The following is a 19050-nucleotide window of genomic DNA, read 5'->3' on the forward strand; positions in this document are numbered from 1 at the left end:
TTTTACTTGGTTGAGCAGTGCCGGGTGTCGGGGACGTGGCTGGGGGAGAGGTGGGCACTTTAAGCAAATCGCAGTTATCTGGGCACCTCACCGGGCCGGCGAGGTGTTCTCGGTTCCCAGCCGGTTGCCGCGTAAATCCGCCCGGGTCCCAGCTCCCCGGACTGGAAAAATATGATTTCGGATCAAGTAGAATTCTGCCTTAGTTCAGTTAGGTTTTACCAGGCCACCGAGGCGCGGGCGGAACCGAGGGTGGGGAAGGAAGCCATGGATCCGCGGACACTGGGGATGGGAGTCAGGATGCCTGATGCCCTTAGAGGGCTCCTGGGGCGGGGGGGAGAAGGGGGCTCCCCTTCCTCCGCCACTAGCCCGCCCCTGTTCCTGAACATTTCCCCATGAAACTCTACCGGGGCTTCACCCTGGGCATTGGAGTACTTCCACAATTTCATCAGAAACGGAATATCACAAGCCTGGAGAGTTTTAAAGTTCGTTGGGTTCATTCAGGCTCTTCTCGGGGCGGGGCGGGGAATCCCGAAAGGAAAAGCCACATTTCGGGCCCTTTTACTGCGACCTGCTCTCTCGGCGTCGGGTCGGGGGATCTTCGCTGGCAGAGTTCGACGCTAGCAAGCTCAGCAGAGGAAAATGAGAAATCATCTAACTAACAAACCGAGATTTCTGGGACGCGAAGAGAATTGCGAGAGCGAAGGGTCCGCGGCCTCCAGGCCAGCCGCGGGCGCAGGGCCGGGGCTTCCAGGAAGCCGGGGCGCACCCGCCACCCAGCAGCGTAGACCCGCGGCGCCCGCCTCCCGAGAAGCGCGCTTTCCGAAGAGGAATAATCATCCTGCCCCGAGCTGGGCTTTGCCTCGCCCACTCCAGCAGTGGAGCCCTCCGCACAAGGTTAACAGGGCGCACGGAGTGAGGCACGTAGAGGGATGGAGAAATGCGCGCTTCTAGCTGGGGAAGAAAAACCAATAATCTGCTGGGGTATGAGACTGCGCGCGCGCGCGCACACACACACACACACACACACAGGCTCACGGTCACGCAGACACGGAGAAGACAGAGGCAGTCTGCTAGCCATGCCACCATTTTGTGCACAGAGCCATGCAAATAAAGAGCTGTGTGCTCCTAAGGACTGCAAAGTAAAGTGAGGAGACCCACGACCTTTTTCTGTGTGTGTGTGTGTGCGTGCGTGCGTGCGTGGATAGGATGCGAATCTTAGCAGTAAGCTTTCCTGGCGCCACGTTTCTCGGACCAAACCACTGGAAAAAACAAACAGATCGCCATTTGTTTCAGCCAAGAGTGGGCTCATGCCGGAAGCTACAGGGAAGGCGTCACCATCACCATCACCATCACCCCGTCCCCACCGAAGCCAAAGCTGACTGGCCTGACTGCCCATCAAGACACAATTTTGTCTCCAAGAGATGCTAGCTAGGAGGCCCTGGCCGCATACCAGTAAAAGGAATCATCCCACTGCGCACCGCCCTCCTCCCTATCCAGGATTCGTAGTAAGGATTCAACCTCAATGGTTGTCACAAATCCTGGAAGCTGGCCTCTCCTGGAATTTTTGTGTGGCCGCCCCCTCTACCCAGGGTCTGGATTGCGGGTGGGCTAGGTGTATTGCTGGCAGGGAGCTGGTGAGGAACAAGGGGGGCCCACTAATCATAAGTCAGTGCCCCCAGAGCTTGGCCCCGGGTTCCCTTGCCTGGATTCGCAACTTCCTTAGCTCGGAGCTTTGTGGGGTCCGGAGAGGGCCGAGGTATGAAGGTGGGAAGCAGGAGGGCGCAGGAAGTACGGCCTGCAGTAGGGGATTATTTTCTGGATGCGTTTTCGATTTGAGCTAAATTTAAGCAGTCTGAACTTAACCTGTTCAAGCTTTAGCCTATTCCAGTACCCTATTCCACCGTCTCCGGCCCCAAAGCCAAGGCCGACCTTATATAGAATCCTAGTCCACGGGATGGGCCCGGGGCAGCTCTGGAGCCAAAAAAAGAGAAGCCAGAAGTTGGATACCAGGCGCTCTTTCTTTGCGCGCTCCCTTCGCCGCTTCTCCTCTCTCCCCCCATCGCCCTGCGGGTCTCAGGAGCTTCCTTTTCCTTGAAGAAGAAACAGCCCGCAGTGGGACTGCGAGGTTGGACCTCTCCGTGAGAAGCAGTGGTGCTGCTTTGAAGATGGCCCAGGAGACCCTAAACCCACGAGGGTGTCGCATTCCCATCTACTTAGCCTCTGAAGGGGTGATGGTGGTGAGGCTGATGGTGCTTGCATATCCCATGACCTTTGTGAAGATGCAAGTATTTGGGCTTTAAGGGGACTTTACCTGCAGATATTTGGGCTGGACGCGGGGTGGGGGTAGAGGGGGAGATAAACCCCGATTTAGCTGTGTTCAACTCACACGTGTTGCTCACTGCCTCCTGAGGTTGTGCTGGAATTAGCCGGCGCCCCAAGCTCTCTCACACACGTGAGTATTAAATCTCACGGCGCTCACTCCCCCCGCACCTCACCCCCCCCAACGACCCCTGCTGCCACTACTACTGCAAGAGTCCCTGTTGCTTACACTGGGGGGAGGGGACAGGGGCACTATCTAAGATATCCCCCACCCGGAGTCCAACGCAGCACAGGAAGCCCCTGCTACCTTTCCATGCCTCGGGGAGCTTGAAGAATTACTGGGCCTCAGGTCACTTTGGGGCTTCTGCCCTCTGTCACTTTAGAAACCATGGAGAGATATTCCCCCAGAGGCGATTTCTTGCAACTCCCTCAGTTTAGGGATGAGGCAGAAGGAGGTGAGGATAGATGCCCAAGGTCACCTGGAGGGTTAGGGCCTGGGAAGAGCGAGCGGAGGGGTCAGGCCTCTTGAGGGTGCACAGGAGAGAAAGGGAGACCTTCCCAAAACACCTGACCATGTGGATTCCTATCCAGATATCAGCGCTCAGTGGATTTGAAAAGAGCCTAGGAGGCTCAAAGGCAGCCGAGAGCTGTGGCTCCAGTGGGCTGACCTTCTCCTCCCCTCGCGGTCCCCTAGGGCTGTCACTCCCCTAGGGAGGTCCCCCGGCCTCCCTGGAGCTGACTCCCCTCCCTCCGGTCGGTGACACCTCCATGGCAGGTTTAGCTTTCTTAAGAGCGTCTAGAGCTCGGACCACACAACTACTAGCAGGACGCTGCGTCACCGTCAGCGGTTTTCCGCGTTTGCGCGTCGTGGCTGACACTTGACCTTCTGGGCAGGACGCGGGACACGAGGCCGGGTCCCTGCCGCCCAGCAGCCGCTGCGCTGTCTGCCTCTCATGCCCTCCCCCGCACAGTTCACCGCGCTCCACCAAGGAACGCGAGTCCGCGCAAGCGGCAGGTTCGCTCCTCCAGACCCAAGCGCAGGGCTCGCGGCGACTCTCTCGGGGGGCTTGGGGTGGAAAGAGGTGGGCAGGTGGCCGGGGAAAAAACCTAGTGCGTGGGAGGGAGCAGACCTGACCCCAGCCGGGCATAGGAGAACCCAAGTGAGCAGTTGGGTTTATTCATTTATCAGTTACTAACTCGTTAAATTTATTTAACCGCTTGTCTTCAATTTCCTCATCTGTGTAATGGAATATAATTAAAGACACCTACTTCCTATGTCGCTGAGGATTAATTGGGTTAATCGACGTGAAATTAAGAATAGAGGAAGGCACGCAATCAGAGCTATAGGCGTAGATGTCAGGTCCCTTCATCCAATCCTTTAGTCATTGTAGTATATACTCAACTTCTTGTGAACGATCTCATAGTAGGGGGTGGGGGAAAGGATGCAAGACAATCCTCAGTCTCCAAGAAATCAAGTCCTTAAATGGAGGCTCGTGAATGAGGTGCAGTTTCCCCCAAGAAATCCTTTGATGGAAGCCGAAGCAGTTGGCTGCGCTAACCAGGCAGCGCCAGGGGTTGCCGCGTGTCCCCGCTGACTACTTGAGGCGCCCATTGGCACTTTTCCCTCTTGATGCTCCTGGCACTGAGTTCAGCGCCCAGTGAACAAGCAGGCGCCCACTATGTGCTTATAGAAGGGATTGGTAGTCACCCTTGAGGGATGAAAGGGGAAGAAACTAGAGTTTTCTAGCACTTAGGTTTGAGGGAAGCTTAAGCAAGCATCTGGGGCCTGAGGAGGGAAAATAATGTGCCCACTTATGATATTCTATCAGTACAAATGGCGCTTAGGGAGTTTTAGTAAACTCTGAACTTAATCATGAAGGAGGGTCTTCAAAACAAAAACAGGACCTTAAAGTTCCTTATTAAAGGCAGAATTCACTTTCAGCAGCCTCGAGCTCTAATGCCTCGATGGAGAAATTCTAGCACCTAGCACCACGCTTGGTGCAGGACAGGCGCCCTCAACTGTTTATTGAGTAAACGAATAACAATTATTGTAGCCCTTGTGGTTACTTGTAGTGCCAATGAATCCTCAGAAACAACGTGATCTCACAGTAAGCATTGCAAACACAGGAGGAAGTTGAGTATCGAGTCACCGAGCTACCGTCCAAGTGAGGACCCCGGACGTGTACTTGGAAATCCCCGATCATCTCCAGCTGAGGATACACGCGGGCCCCCCGACACCAAGCTCAGTATTGAGAACGAGTAACACTAAACTCGGCAAGAGAACGAGTTCACAGCAGCTCTCGAGGCCCCTGAAACGCTCGTTCTGGCACGTTGTTCTGTAGAGTAGGGCGTGCCTATGGACGCCGTCGGCCTCATTTTGTACGCGGAAACATCGAGGAGATGTTAAAGGACTCGCCCACCACCAGCTCACCATAACAAGGTGGGAAACTTTCTGTGCTTCCTCCGGCCCTTATCCCCCTTCCAGGCCCCGCCGCGCAGGACGCTGGAATCTGCTCGAACCTTCCACTGCGGGACAGATTCGGCCGAGTTGCTCAGCCGTCTCAGACTGCGGCGCGAAAGTGTGGTTGGCTTTGCAGAGCTCCGGAGCCATCCCTGCACCCAGTCACCTCAGGCAAAGAATATCGGGTCTGCAAACTTCAACGTCGCTTTGACACGTCAGGGCTGTTTCATTTTGCTTCTAGGAATCGCGGGGTGAAGGAGTGCACCCGACACAGTTCCCAGCCCTCGGTGGAAACTCGAGAAAACAGTGAGAGAAGGAATGAATGAATGTATGAACGAATGCACTAAGAGAGTAAGAATGCATATCTCCTTAACTACCACGTGCCGAAGTCCGCACATCTGGGCTTTCTCTTGATCCCTCTGTGCAGAGGCCGGTGAAGGGCGCTGGATTTCCGTGGTCTTTGATTCCCAACCCGCGGCCAGAGCAGCCCGTCCACGGTGAGTGCCGGCCGTCGGGCCTCGCCCTGCCCAGAGCCGACGCGGTAGCAGCCCAGGGCCCGCCGTCCACTTCTCGGGTCGCCCGCAGCGATCTCAGCCAGGTTCCTTTGTCCCCGCCTCCCCGACGCCAGGTGCCGAGAGCGCAGTTTAGTGGCTGAACAAACGGATGCAAATCTAGAAAGGAAAGGAGGAGAATTAAAGATTGGCCCTGGGACACGCGAATTCAAAAGTAAATGTTCACCGTGATTCAGCCTTGTCCCATTTTTCCCATCAAGCCACCAAGGGGCACTCTCCCAGGTACCCCTCCTGGCTCAGCGCAGTTCTTACATCTTTTCTTCCCGGTTTTAATTTTTTTTTCCTTTTCACTCCCTGAACTCGGGCCTTCCTTTCCTCCTGAGGTTGCTCACGGTTCCACTTAGAATTTTAGATGAAGTTGAGCTCGGCTAGCTGGGTTCCAGAGCGCCCAGGGCTGGCAGACCACGTGGGGAGCGGGTGTGACCCAGAGGTGGGGATGCCAGCTTTGCCTATGAACCAAAATGTAACAAAAGGCAGCGATTTGTTTTTGTTAAGAAAAACTTAATGGATCTACTTTCTTTTTTAAAGGACCCTCAAACATGCAATCTTCTCCAAAAGCATTTTTTTCTGGAGCGGAGGGCTGTGGGCTGGCTACACATGGGCCGCTCAGTGTCTACACACACACACACACACACACACACACACACACACACACACACCATCTGAAGTCATACCAAGTGCTGGGCTCTTTCTGCCTTAAGGACCCTCAACGTTTCTGCCTGGGGCGATGGAAAGGCTCCCTAAGGCTCCTCCTCTGAACCAAAAGTTTTAGCGATGGGAACATTTCTTCACCCCCCCCCCTTCCTTCTCTCTTGCTTTTCCCATCGCAGGAGGAATGGTCTAAGGAGCTTCCTCCCCGGTGCTCTCCAGCTCTCTGGTTAGTTATGCCTTCCGCTTCGGTCTTTCCATCAGTTTGCCGGCAACCTGAAGGCAGTTTAGTGTTCTTTCCACAGAAGTTAGGGGCGCGTAGCTAATACAGAGCAAAGTCACAGACAGGGTCACAGTTATCCTGGTAAACAGAAGGTGCTTAATAAGTGGGGATTGTTATTACACCATTATCACTACTACCACCATTACACTCCTAGTTCCTCTGGTTGGGGACACACCCACACTTGCATCTTGCAATCACCCACTGTGAGTGTACACAAGTGAGGAATAAATGAGACAAAATTCTTTTCCACTGTAAACAAGAACTGCATCTCAACGGCCTTCACAGCAACCGTGGGGGAAGATTTTCTTTCTCCCTTACAGGTAGCCGGTTTGAGAAGCAGAGGGGTTGGGTAGTCCATCAAGGTGCAAGACTGGCAAGGGGCTTGGCCGAACCTCTGACTCAGAAACCCACAGGTTTTTTTCTTCAACTCCCGAACTCTCTTCATTGCGATAGTACAAAGAAAAGTTTTGTTCTCCTTTTTTTTTGATGAGTTTTTCGAATCACTACTTCAAACATCCGACTTAACGTGAGCGTAGACGCAACCACTGAGAAAGCTAAGAATCGACCCGCGGCTCCCCCAGGGGAAAGGAAAGCCTCTTGTGGTGTGCGTTGTCGTAGGGCTTGCAAGATGGAAAATCGCCCGAGAGGAGGGTTCACCACCCTGCGTGAAATTGATCTTAAGAGAATGATCGCCACCTGCGTTTTCTGCGCTCCCTATACCTCGAGGCAGAGAGATTCGACCGAGTCTAGAAGCCCCAGAAATCCTCCACCGACCGGAATCAAAAAGGAGACCCCCAAGGGCCAAGGGCGCAGAGGCGGCTGCATCGTGCCCCCCAAGGGAGGAAGTGGCGCGGCGGGGACACCCTGGGCCGCGGGACCCGTGCGTGCTTCGGGCCACGCGGCCCCTTGCTGGACTTCGAATCCCACCCGGGCCCCCACCGCCGGCGGTTTCAAACCGCCGATGTAGACACGCCCCCCACCCCCGGGAGGGCGGCGGGCAGATGCTCCCTATGGTGGGTTTCAAAGGCTTGTTTGGGAGGGCGGGGTGGGGGGGGCGGGCCGCAGCCGGCGACCACCCCTCGTCCGGGCTTTCGTTGCCAGCCGCGCCTTGGAGGGGATGTGTTAGGATCTTAGCGAGCAGAGAGACCCGCGGACACCATACGCGGCCTCGGCTCGTGCGGCCTCGGGCTCGCGGGGTCCCATCCATTCGGTACTCCGGGCCCCGCAGCCAGAAAATGTGCACAGATGATAAATTTCTACCCGGCTCGGCGCATCGCTGGGAGACGCGGGGAGCGCCCGCCTCCTGCCGCCTCCCCCCGCTGACCCCCACCCGGGCCTGGGTAACCGCGGCAGGTAGCAAAGCGCTCCCCCAGGCCCGGAGACCTCGCGGTTCCGGGTCTGTATCGGACAAAAGGGACATTAAAAAAAAAAAAAAGTCCGGAGCCGGGGGCTTGGCTTCCACAGGACAAGCCAGCACCGTCTGGTCGTACCGCCCGCCCCGGGTAGGCGGCGCGTTGGCGGGCGGGTCTTAACGCCCCACGGTGTGCGCCCCCCAGGTTGCACCCGGTGCCCGCACTGTTTGCCCGCCTCCAGGCCGCACAAGCGCCCGGGAGCTGTTAGCTAAGTCAGGCAGTCTGCGAAACCCTGATCCCTTTACTCATGCCATCCGCAGAACTGGTGTCACCGAAGGGACCCGCGTAACGGACGGGGCAAGGACGGTTTAGCCAAACGCGTTTTCACTTCTAATCCCCGACACTAGGAGTCAATTTCCACGTGGTCGAATTGTCGAGGGCTTCGTGCCAGGCACAGTTCTCATACCTTCCTAGGTGTCGACTCGCCTATGTATTAACTCATAAACTTTTACAGGCAAGAAAATTGTGGCCAAGAAAGGCAACTTGCCTAAGGACACGATGCGTTTAGCAAGTGGAAGAAAGAGGAGCAGACTTCCCCCTCTCCCCACTGCCCGCGTTACCTATTTCGTACCGACCAAACAAATTCCTCTCTAGGCTGTTAAGAGTCACCGCGCACTCGGTTCCCACAGAAAGCCCGGCTGGGTTTCCAGGCTCTGGGTCCTTCTCCCGAAGGGGTTGGGAGGGGCGCGGGTCCCCGGCGGGAAGCTAGGAGCGGCGGACCAGTTGCTCAACACCCCCAGGGAACGGCAACTGGGCTTGGCAGTAGAAAACCCTGAGATTTTTGGACAACAGCTTCTCACCTTCCACTTTCTTTTGATTTCCAGCTCTCGGGCGGGGTTCTCTAACCCAGGTTAGAACGCGCTGCTCAGGGAAGCCCCACGCCGCTCCGTCAGGCGGGGTGATGTCTGAACTGCCCAGTTTCTTTAAGATCATCTAATATTTTCTTATTGGGTTAAAAATTTTTTTTTATTTAATTTGCACGGGGTGAGAGCGCAGCTCTGCGCCTTTAGCACCTTTGGTTGGGTGTGTGCGGATATTTTGCCTGGGAGTAGGGATGTGTTACTGCCCGAGGTGGCAATTTATTTGAACGTTGAAATGGGATAGGAGTAAAAGGGGCAGAACGGGGTGGAAAAGGAAGATGAAGAAAGAGGAGAGGAAAGAGGGAAATTACAAAAAGGAGGAATTTTGAAGCCTGCCTCACTTTTTTTTTTAGGGAATGGGCAGGGTTGGCAAAACTGGTTTGTGGCTGGGCTATAAATTAACAGAAGATTTATTCCTTAATCAGGGAGAAAGCCATTAAGATATTCTTGGCTTCGTCTGTGGGAAAACAATTCCCTGGATTGAGTTGCCAGAGAAGACCCTCCGAAGCCCTCCTCTCTCGGCCTGGACCGGCCTCCCCTTTCCTGCCTGCCGGAAGGAGGGGAGAAGCCGGACCCCAGGGAGAAGAGGACTTTACATTCTTTTCCAGCATCTTGAATTTCACTTTGTGCATTTCTTTCTACTTCTTGATTTGATCTCCGTTGCCTTGGGGACATGGAACCTCAGAGGGAAAACCATCGCGCAGCCACCCGGCCACCGTTCTCAGTCTCCATCCTCTAGGTCTGCTGCGCGGACCATAGGGGAACCTTTCGCCTCCCTCCCGCCCTAGCACACCACAGGCTTTGGGTCTGTGAGCTGGGACGAAAAACCAAGCTGCGGGGGTGGGAACGGGGCAACCCCCTTCCACGCCCCCACCCCCCCCCAAAAAAAAACGGGGAGAAAGGTGTCCTAAAGCAGGGTGGATGAAGAATTGTTGGTCCTGAGCATGGGGTAACTGATCTCCTCTTAGTCCGGTAGGACTCCAAGTGGACCCTAGGGGCGCTTTCAGGGGTTCTCTGAGCTCAAAACTATTGCCAACAAAACAATCACACTTGAGTGACAGATTACAACTTCTCCCACAGGTGCAAAATAGAGTTTCCTAGAGGCCCTATGAGGCGTGGTGACCTCATGGCTCTGATGGATGATGGCACCATGTTCTTGTGTTTTAAAAATGCCTCAGCTTTCTATCTGTACCTGTTGGGTAGCTACTTACATTTAAATTAATCTGAGTTAAATTAAATGAACAATTTATTTTTTCAGCCCATGTGCTATGGGCTGTCATCTTGGATGTCATCCAATATACCTTTCCATCATCACAGAAAATTCTGTTGGACAGCCTAAAGCTATGTGGTAAATATGGTAATCATGCGAAAACAGGACTTTTAGCATCCTTGACAATTTTTAAGACTCTGAAGGGGTTCTGAGGCCAAAATATTTGACATTCTTAACTGAGCGCATCCTCTGGATTTCAGTGCTGACCCAGGCATTGGACCGAGAGAGGCTAAATTTATATCTGGACTCTGCACTTGCTATCTTGGTGATCTTGGATCATTTTCTTAACTCTGAGCTTCAGTTCCTGTTTCTGTAAAATGGGGATGATATCTCCTGATAAAGAATGATGGTGAGGCAACATAGCTGGTGATTAAGAATATTAACTCTGGAGCCAGACTGAAGGGGCTCATATCTCAACTCAGCCCTGGTGACTTAGCTAGTTTCAAAACCTCCCCACAGCTCAGTTTCCTTATCAACTGGGTAAGGATATTATTCCAAATTGGAGCAATAATAATTGTAATAAAAATGTCTTCCTTATAGGGTGGTTGTGAGGATTAAATTACTTAATGTGCAAAATGCACTTAAGAAACGGTAGCTGGTACTGTGAACCTGCTATATGTGTGCTAGATATTATCCTTAAATGTATAAAGTGCAGACATTACTGGTGGCACTAAAATTTAATTTTCCTTCCCTTTCAGTAATATTTTTATGTTGATATATATCAGACTTGGGGATTTATATCAGAAATTCATTCAACTAGCTATTTCAAATAGCTGAACTGGTTTGGAAAGGACAGCCACAGAGTGTCCAAAATGGAGTCAGGTCCCATTGAATGTGCCATTTTCATTTACTTCTCCTCCTTTACCCCCTTGAATCCTAGCAGCCTGCTCCTGTGTAAGCATCACGGACACAGCCCAGTGGTGAAATGATGTGTCGTCCTCCAAATAATTCTGGTTTTGGGAGATAATGCTGGCTGTTGGGTTTCGTCACAGCTTTTGAAATGATATTTTCTGGAAACTGCCTGAGAGATTGTTGGTACAATAGTGGATAAAGAAAAATAAACTTAAGATCAATCTCCGGTTACATCTAAGGCTCTGATGTTATTCAGTGATCAGAAGGAGGAAAAAAAAATTAATGTGACTCACCCAGGTTTCTTATTTAACAAATCTTTTGGTACAGTGAGCAGAAGAGTTAAAAAAAAAGCATTTCCTAAAATAACAGTAGTTACTCAAGATAATCAAATACTTCCTTTTCATAGAGCTTGCCTCTTTCCAGGGATTTAGTTTTGTGTAACTTCTCCTGCAGGTGAATTTTCAATTAACAATATTAGATAAATACATATACTGTGTATGATGCTTTCAGGTGCAAGTAATAGAAAACCCAACCTAAGATGTCTTGTCCAATAGAGGAAATTTATTGCTTCACGTCACTGAACAAATGTGGTGGTGGAGTGATTTTGATTCATGACTCAATCAGGTCTACCGTTTTGTTTTCTGTGTTGATCTGAGCTCACCTTTGTGCTTCTCTCTGTATCCACAGTATCTGCAGCCTGATCTACCCTCCCCGACCCCAGAATTCCCAGAAAAAGATCTGGCTGAATTTTTTTAGTTCACTTGCTCCTCCTTGATCCAGTCATTATTGTCAGGTAAATGGAATACCCTGATTGTGTTAGTCTAGATTGCTACTTCACTCCTGACCGTAGACGGTCCTGAAAAGACAGCAGGGGACTATTTGGAGAGAAGTGTGGGGAATGGAAGAGGCAATAAAAGAATCCACTATTGTGTATATCTTCATTTACGTCACAGTTAAGATGTGGTTTTATTTTTTGTGATTAAGATCGCTTCTGTCATCACCTCCTCATAAGGCTGTGTGCTGGGCGTGACAGAAGACGGTGCCTGGCCACGGCTGGGGGTGAATACATGGGAGCCTTTCCCCCTAGTCTTAAGATGATGACTCTTCCACACACAAAAAGATGGCTCCTTTTTTTTTTTTGAATCCAGAAAAATAAGTTTTTAATGAAAAATAAAAACTGCAAAACAGCAATAAAAGTTTTATACACAGGCAAAAATAATACAGACACTCAATATATTTAACAAGATTCATGATATAATTATTTTGGGAAAATTAGGACCCTACAGGAGTTGGGCAGATACAGTGTGTAAACGAAAGTACTCATCTTTTGAAACACAAAGGTATCTATAGATTCCAGTATACATTGCAAAGATAAAATGAAAAATAAAAATATTACTAACAAACTGAGATATATAAAAAAGCCTTAAAATAATTGGAAATACAAACTTCTCAGGAACGGGGTTGAGGAGGTGAAGAATTGAAGCATGGTGGACATTCCTGCTGGTTACACTAACGGTGGCAGTATATATATTCAGTATCTTCACCTAAGACTATTTCATTTTGATCCAACATCCCAAATGAGGGAACCAGTTTGGGACAGCAAAAGTTCACTACCAAGTTCCACATTTTTTTTTTTTTTGCATGGGCAAGCCCTGGGAATCGAACCCAGATCGCCAGCATGGCAGGCGAGAACTCTGCCTGCTGAGCCACCGTGGCCCGCCCTACGTGCCACATCTTTAACATTATCTGTTCTTGTGAACAACAGTCTTTACCCATCATGAGTTGGCTGATTGGAAGGTACAAGGGTGAGAATTGAGACCATGTGGGACCTGAACATCTGATGGGTTCCAGTGCCCTCTCCGTGTCCAGGGACCTGCCAATCAGGAAATCTGTTGCTTGGTTGTTCTCGGTCAGCCCCACTCCTGCCTTCCCTCCAGGGCCTTTTATTTCATTCTGAGAAGGGCCTTCCCACAGGTGAAACAATGCGGTTGGAACATGAGAACAGCCCTAAGACTTCCTCCCAGGAATGTGATATAAGGATGTTGTAGATGGTTTTTGTTCACTACTTTATACAGTGGCTTCTTCTAAGGAACCAGGGGAAAAATCCTTTTTAGGATTCACTGATACGAATGGCTGTATGTCCCCTGAGAAGCTGACATCTTCTCTCCCTCAGATGCCGTGACTTGTCTCATTCATCTGGGCTACTTGTTTAAGCTGGATCCCTACTGCCTCTCTAGAAGATCTTGATTTGGTACATCTTGAATGGGGTGATATTCCGGATATCTGGATTTTTAACAAGGTCTCCGGATGATTCCTAGGCTAGTTTAGGACATAGTAAACTAAAATTGGTTGTGCTTTTCTCTTTATGTTGGCTGTGGGGAGTTCCAAGTTATATCTGTAGGTTAATTCCTAAAGTGTTCGGGTTGTGTGGTGTGAGCTTTGTATACTGATCTTAATCCTGGTTTCATATTTTTCTTACCCTAATTTCTTGCCAATATTTTCATTAAACAAAATCTCGTTGTACCATGCATTTTTTCAATAGGCTACCTAAATTACTTTTGGAATGAAGCAGAATGTATCAGTCTCTGGTAGGAAACAGAAGACGCATCTGGCATCTTTGTAAAGACGTTTGTCTTCAGTGACTATTTATGGAGATGTGGGTAAGGTTGAAACCAACGAAGGATGTGGAGGGACTAGCAACAGTGGGAAGCCATTGCCATCACTGGTCTACCTGGAAGGGGAGGGCTATTAGTTTCCTATTGCTGTTGTAAAAACTGACCACATATCTAGCAGCTTAAAAGAGCAGAAATTTATTCTCTTAGAGTTCCAGAGACCAGAAGTCTGCAGTGAGTCTCACTGGACTAAAATCAAGGTGTTGACAGAGCTCTGGGGAAGAATCTATTCCTTACTTCTTCAGCTTGGTGGGTGCCAGCATTCCTTGGCTGCAGACACATCACTCCAATCTCTGCTTCTCTGGTCACACTGTCTTCTCCTCTTCTACATCAAATCTCCTTCTGCCTCCCTCTTAAAGGATAGGTGTGATGACATTTAGAGCCCACCTGGGGTGGAAAATCCAGGAAAATCTCCCATCTCAAGGTCCTTAATGTAATTACACAGGCAAATTCCCTTTCGCTACTAAGGTATGTTCACAAGTTCCAGGGATTAAGAATTGGATGTCTTTGGGGGCAGTGATTGGGTCTGCTGCATGAGAAATGATGCTACTAGAGGGGGTACCCAGCTAGGGCCATGGTAGTTGGGCACAGCCTCTGCCGCGATGGTGCCCAGTAGGGAGGGAGCTGGAGGAAGAAATACCCTGGCCTCTCTCCTCCCCCACTCTGATCTCCTGCCATCAGCTGAGGCAGAAGATGCAATCGGTGGATGTCAGCTTCCTGGGGACAGAGCAGGGCAGAGAAGAGCAGAGGATGGATCAGGAGGCCTGAGAAGAATCACCAGTGTGCAGGTGCACATAACACAGCAGACCACCGCTGAGCTGGAGGAATGATCGCTGCTGGTGTCTGAACTGTTTCTGAGTGAAAGATCTTCTGCCAGAGCTGGCTGCTCAGCACACAGACACATGCTCTGGAATTTTCATGGGGTTTGAGGTCTAATCCCTTCCAGATATGGGGAGACAGTCTGAGAGATTTGAGGCTGTGTTTCAGTCCGGGTTTTGGATTTCTCTGTGTTATGCCCAATGCCTGAGACCAGGGTGGAAAAAGGCCTGTTCGGTTGACATTAAAGGGGCTGAGAAGTAACAGGATCCTGGGCATTCAGGAGCCCACACTCTGAAATCAGCACCAGCTCTCCTCTCCCTGTCAGAAGTTTCCAATCTCAGAAAATTATGCCGCATATCTTGTCTTTAGGAACCCCATGCTGTTCTGCAGTGAAATGGTGATATCTTGCATACCTTAGCTGCCATCTCCGTATAGAAATTTAAAACTGAGCTTGGATCAGCAAGAGACTGGAGCCTGGCCTCTGTGAGGGGGAGCTGAGCCCAAAGGGCTGCTGCAGCAGGGCAACTGTACACATTCCCCATCTCCTTCCCCTTTGCCACGTCCTAACAAGCACCCTTTCCCTTTCTCTGCCCACGTATCAGCCCTACCCACAGCCATCAGTTGTGACCTTCACCTCCTCCGTCCACCATGTCCTTCCCAGCTGAGACTGGAGAGACCCTTCTTGGCAAAACGGCTGGGATTGACATCAGGTGTTTTGGGAAGCTCCCATGTCCAAATTCCTGCCTTCTAATGATTGCCCTGATTTTTTTTTTTTATTGACATTTGAAACTAAAGACAAAACCAGCTGCTTCTGGAGGGGAAAAAAGCCAAACATGAAAAGAATCTCCCATATAACCCACTGCCCCCCAACGCCCAAACCAATAAAATGAGCACAGCCAATAATTCAATCTCTCTGCCTCGTTCACTGTGACTAAAGCCAGCAGAAGCTGCACAGCAGGGAGCCCTCATTGACGAGGAATTCATCATAAGTAATTTTATTAGCTTTAATGTAGCCAACAGGGGCTACTGATAGTTTCAGTATTCTTTTCCCTGTGGGATTTCTTTTTCCCTAAAAGGACAAATGTTCTGCTGTACTGACATTGAATTGGCTTTATAATTTAGCATGGCTTGGTTGAATGATAAACCTTTCCAAATGCCATCACAGAGAATGGATTCCACAGGCTGCCATCTACAGATATTTTGCCCCTTGTACCTTTATTTTAAAAATTTCTCAGGGCTTAGAAGCATATCTAACCATAATTATCATAATAACCCTATAAAGGGAGTCACTCATCAGTCTTGGTTTAAAGAAATTTTTTTTTCTGTGAGTATGCTTGAAAATGTCTTGTTTGGACAGAAATGGCTATCCATTAATTGGTCATTTAAGCAAGTTACTTTAAGTCAGGCAATTAAGTTAATGAGACAGTTGGCCTTTTAAATGGAATGGCACCAAGGATGAGCTCACCACTTCACAAAAAGACATTAAATCAATTTGGTGTAAAAGGCATGGGGACACAGTCCCCTCCTACAGTTTCAAGAAAAGATCACGCATGCACAGATTTACCTCCAAGCACGCGTATTGGATGGTGGGCCCTTCAGGCTTTTTGGCAATCACCCTACGATTGAGGAAGAAGCAACAGCTGCTCCAGCTATCACTGGGAAAGATGACAGGTCTGGATTAGGCCATGCTTGGAGGCCAGAAACTCTTGAGAGAGTAGCCCTGGGCTCTGACATGATAGGACCCTCTGACACATGGAATGTCCCAAGCTGAAGCAGATGGAATTGCTGATAAATGAGTTGAAATGGTAGAGGACCCTACACTGGCAGCCGGCTGTGTTTGCTGAGAGCTGCTCCATGGAGGGGCGATTTCAGGGCGGCCAGGCTGCCTTTAGATGTTAATCAGAGGCATTCATATGTTCTGTCCTTCACCCTTCAAAGGAAGGTGTCAAATGTCTTGATGGAATACCTCCTTGCTTACACAGACATGGGGAAATCAGCCACCCTGGTGACAAATGACATAGGGCGAATCGATAGAGTGAAGGTCAGGCTTGGCTAGACCCATAGTCGCAGGGCATGAGAAATCATGTCACCATTGGTCTGCAGGGCAGAGCCAAACCAAGGCCATGGTCCACACTGGAAGGAAACATCTGGAATTGGCAGGCTGGAGGATGATAAGGAATGGAGGTCTGGGGGTGAGGAACTCCAGAGGACCAAACTCCGTTGTGGCAACCAGCCATTGCCAAATCTATTTCTTGCAATAGTTCAGCCACCACATATGGATGTTTGGACGTAGAAAGCAACAGAATTACATGATAATATCACTGGCACCCACAAAGGATAAGTGATCTAACAGTTTGAGAGGTATTCTGGTAGAAATGGGCCTCTTAAGTCACGCTTAGCTGAAGGGCAGTGTGTATTCCATGGAAGAGGGGCATGATGAGTGAGTTCACTTTATTAAATAACTGGGCTGAATTTAAGCAGTAGAGTGAAATATTGCTGCCATCATGTGAACGTGGGCAATTTAAAAATCTGCTGCTGGGAAGGTGCCACTATTCCAAGACTGACTTTCCCTTTGTGCCCCGCCCCCCACCCCCCCCGGCCCTGCCCCCTTGGCCATGCTGCTTGCCCGTGACTTACACCTTTCCTGCAGAATAGACTCCTTCTCTGGGAGGCACACTCATGCACCCTCTAGATTTGGGGGGATATAATTATTTTCTTCAAGGTGCCAAAAGGAGGGAGAAACGGTTGGGGATAGAAGGAGGAGTCAGAAGGAAAACCTCATGTTTGGTGATATTTCTAGGATACTGCCAAGGGAGGGCCATGCTGGGCTTTATGCCTATGCTGCTGGCACTGGGCAGTGGTGCTGAAGGCAGCTGCTGTGAGGTAGGGGAAGGTTAGTTCTGCAAGTGGTGCTAAGAATGCTCGGGGCTCCGTACAAGTCCTTGGCTGATGCTGCCTGTCCCTCCACGGTTGGATGCTCAACTTTCCCTGCTTTAAAACATGCTGTCCTCCAAAAGCTGCCAGCGTTTGCTTTCTTCCCATTCTGGGACTATCCTGGAAGCTCCTTTTAACCTGATGTTACTTGGAAACTTGTAAGTGCCCATTGGGATTGCCCAGGACTTGCTTGAATAGATGGAAGGGCCCTCAGTCTTTACTTCCTAAGCTCCTTATGGTTTTACTCTTTCTGCTGTAGTTAGAGAATCTGAGTGAACTCTCGCTTCACTTAAAAAAACCTGGGTCTCTGAGACAACTGCGCACGGAGTTTTGTCTGTCTTGGCCACCCTTGTGATTGACGTACCATACCCAGCTCAGTCGCCAAGCTCCTTCAACACAGGGCAGCATGCTCAGAGTGAGGGATGAGCAGGTAACCTGATCCCCTGAAAGCCTTAGCTGAGATGCACTCACCGGGCAAGTGGGGATAAACTGGCCACAGTCAGCCTGTGAAGGTAGTGCTAAACTCATTGGCAGCACTGGTCACGAACCAAGGAGTATCAGAGGTAAGAAAGCAACACTCAGCAAGAAAGCAACACTTGGCATGCTTCAGGGCTGCCGTCGGGCACCTCTAGGATGGTCTCTTCTTTCCTGGGTTCTTTCAATTCTAGGCTACTGGGAACCAATTGGTCCAGAGGTTTGTGGACATTCTGTTAACTTCAAATTAACAACTAATGATTATGGATCTTGTATGTGGCAGACACTATACTAGGTCCTGGAGAAAGAGCCAGGGACAAGAGAAGCATTGTTTCTGCTTCCACGGCACTCAGAGTGAACACAGACAAGAGGATAAGAAATAATGATACGCTGTAATACATGCTAAGATAAGGCAATTGTTGGCTGTAGTGGGAGTGGGCACCTAACTTGGGAGGGTCAGAGAGATCTTTCTGGACGAAGCAGTGTCTCAGCTGGGACTCTTGAAGTATGTTTCTTTAGAAGGAACAGAACCGTCAAAAATCTGGAAGAAAGAGAGAGCATAGCACGAATTAGAATGTGCATGGCCAGAATGCAGACTAGGGGGTGTAGGGTGGAAGTCTGGGTTAGGAAACCTGGCTGCATAATGCAACCCCTGACCCCGCTCAGGTGGGGCAGTCAATTTAACAGCAGCGTCTGGAGCTTCTTCCAGGCACAGGGCCCCGAGTTTGGTATTGTGGGGGACATCCCCCACCGTGGGCAGACGGACAGACAGAATCACTTTTCCCATGGCCCAGATATCTAAGGAGACACCTGCGCATCCTTTTGCCTATCAGCAGGGAGGGACTACTCTTTAGCAGACTCTCCAAAGGTCCCCTCTGTCCGTTAAAGCTAGTCCTGAACGAAGGGATTTTGATATTCACAAGTTAGAGATGCTGTGCTTTGTATGCTAAGGTATCAGCTGGTGGTCAGAGGATATGTGCGTGTTAGTGGGGGTGACTTACAGCAAGTCATGTTGTTCTCTCTTGTTTTCCTGTGCTCAAAGGACCTCTGGATAAGGCTAGATGGGCTGGGCTGGATTAAAGGCTCCAGTTTACAGGATTCGCTGCTTGGAGGCCTCCGAGACTTTCTTTTTTGCTTCCAAGATTTCCCCCCAAATTTGCACAGAAAATTGTTCTTCCTTCTTCTCAATCAGCCCACACATTTTTTTTTTTCTTTTTTCCTTACATTTCTAAGGAAGGTATTCCTCTTCCGGGAAGTTTGCCCTGATTAATTCCATCTATGGTCCCTAAATCTCCAGTGACCTCTATGCCACATATAATTGTTTTCTTTTGTGTTTGAGTCTTTCAGTCACTTTTGAAATTTCACTCTGCAGTTTCCAAGCTTAAGGGTGTATTTTCACCTTTGCTGCTGCATATGCAGTTTTGAGCCGCACACACCAGGTGGTGGTAGTTTCCTCATCCTTTGATTATACATT

This window comes from Tamandua tetradactyla, chromosome 4 (assembly GCF_023851605.1).
Source record: "Tamandua tetradactyla isolate mTamTet1 chromosome 4, mTamTet1.pri, whole genome shotgun sequence".
Classification (NCBI taxonomy): Eukaryota; Metazoa; Chordata; class Mammalia; order Pilosa; family Myrmecophagidae; genus Tamandua; species Tamandua tetradactyla.